The 2,219-nt window shown below is 42.9% G+C and overlaps 1 protein-coding gene across 1 annotated transcript in view; it reads left to right on the plus strand.

Moving 5' to 3' along the window:
• Positions 1-1,482: 1,482 nt before the first annotated feature.
• Positions 1,483-2,219, plus strand: part of LOC109478396 — an 8,798-nt gene continuing 8,061 nt past the window's right edge. Inside the window, exon 1 of the mRNA XM_019779925.1 lies at positions 1,483-1,579. The gene's annotated coding sequence lies outside the window, so the exon portion shown is untranslated. The remainder of the gene's footprint in view (positions 1,580-2,219) is intronic.

Raw genomic sequence — 2,219 nt, forward strand, 5'->3', positions numbered from 1 at the left:
AGGCCCATATTACTAAGTAGTTACTGTAAATGCCAACTTCCAATTTCGAATTTGCCGCCTCTAGCCTAGTACATATGTGATAGATTAGATTCCCGCCAAAATCCCTACCCCCCTGAACTCCAGAGAGGGGAGCCCCGTCCGGCTGGGGCAGAGAGACAGAGTGGAAAAGGCTGCGAGTGCACAAGGCACAAGCAGAGAGAGGAAGGATAGAGGCTGTGAGTGCACAAGGCACAAGCAGAAACACAGTGCGCAGGGCACGAGAAGAGGCAGTGTATAAGGAACACTCAAGAGGACTGAAGGCAGTCAGCGGATAGAGGACAAACCAGTTTTTTACCTGACAATTTCGGACAATTTCGGACATACGGACATTCCGACAAGAAAACATCTTTGACCTACATCTCGGACCTCAACATCGGTACCAGTGGATATGTGGGAGCAGTTGGATTAGGGAACGAAAGCACACGGGATACAATCAAGGACACATTCAAGATCATCGCACATTCAGGACTTTCAGAGGGAACAATTATTCAGGACAGTGTAGCAGAATCTTGATGAGGCGGCTTCGTTTGTATCACCACTAACCCTACTGATTAAAACAGCATCCACAAGGTAGGCCAGTCTGATATTGTCTGAGTTATAACTTCCTTCTCTATCTGCCGGCTGAAGCAGGGCCACGGAAACAATCAGTAAAACAGGAAGGCCGTGGCGCTGCACTTACAGTTACTAATAGACACATATTAGTATGTACACTGCTTACATATAAACTAATCATGTGCGACAGATATTGTTATTCTAAATAAGTACATATTTCTCCCCCCCCCCCCCCAGTGCCAGAATGGACCTGACACCCTACAAGCCCACACTGGAGGAGTACTGAGAGAGGGGGATGCAGACCACAAAGAGTACCCTGGGGAAGGAGCTGCTGGAGGAAGTAGTGCAGCGTACAGGCCTTACAAAGAAGATTGTCAAGGTAAAAAAACATGCTACAAGGAAATAGTAAACCCTTTTAATTTTTTTCTTTCATTATGATTCAAATCCTAAGCAGGATTTTATCTATAAGTTTATTATTTCACTCCATACTTCAGTATGGAGTGAAATACTGCTTTTTCTGATGTTTCTTCTCCTTCTCCTTCTCCTTCTTCTTCTCCTGCCACTTCTTTAAATTGATTCAACTCCTTCATTTTTGGGCGAAATTACCTGAAATTTCGTATAGAGGTAGAGTGGGTAAATACCCTTAGGCGTTTTTTAAATTTTTTTGATACAAGCTTTTACAATCGTTTTATTTGCTTTTTAGTGGTCCCCATAGGAAAGTACTGTGAGGGCGTACGCGCGTGACGTAATAAGAAAGGAATTCAGAGGCATGCCCAAATATGGGCATAAAAGCATCAACCTGACGCAGACCAATCATAGAACGCTTTTCGAATCTCCCGCGAATTTCTTCCGCTGACGCTGATTGGTCATAGGCCTCACGTGATCATTTTTACGTTCGGTTGTCTGCAGACGACTTCTGCTGCCAGCGTCAGGTTCTCGCCAGTGACTGGCAGTATATTGTGCGTCAAATAGCAGGAAATATCATCAGGTAAGAAGTGGATAGTCAGAGTTCCTCCTATAGACCATTGTTTGTGCACGTAGGGATATGTGGGTGCTGTAATACATTGTAATAAGGACATTAATTAGCGCGGGCGCCCGCGGGCCAAAAACAAAAACAAGACACAAGAAGTATAGTGAAGAGGGCCTGCATGGGGGATAGTGATTACGGATTATGCAAAATTTTCGCCGCCAATATTACGAATTACGTTAAAGCCACTCTATGTAGTTTTTTGACAATACAAAAAGTATATTTTTCATTCTTTTCTTTACATAGTACATTGACTTAACCCTTTAGTATTCCAAAATTATACTCCGCAACAAAAAATACAACATCTTTGCTCCTTATAAGCTTAGAAAACTGTGAATGATCTTCTATTCAACCTCTGGCCACACCAGGCCACACCGTACATATGGTATTGCCCACTGCCAGTGGTTTGACCTACATCCCAGTGGGGTGTCAGTTGATAGCTTACCAGTTTCTGAAATACCTAACCGTTTACCAGATTTTTTTATCTCTTTTGAAGGGATAATGACCACAGTTTTATTCATGCCCAACAAAATACGCCAAGTTGATAATTATATTCCACCTCATGTGAAAGATATGAGTGTTTTTCTAAGGAGGCTATATC

Source organism: Branchiostoma belcheri, unplaced genomic scaffold, assembly GCF_001625305.1.
Source record: "Branchiostoma belcheri isolate BF01 breed outbred unplaced genomic scaffold, Haploidv18h27 scaffold437, whole genome shotgun sequence".
Taxonomy (NCBI): Eukaryota; Metazoa; Chordata; class Leptocardii; order Amphioxiformes; family Branchiostomatidae; genus Branchiostoma; species Branchiostoma belcheri.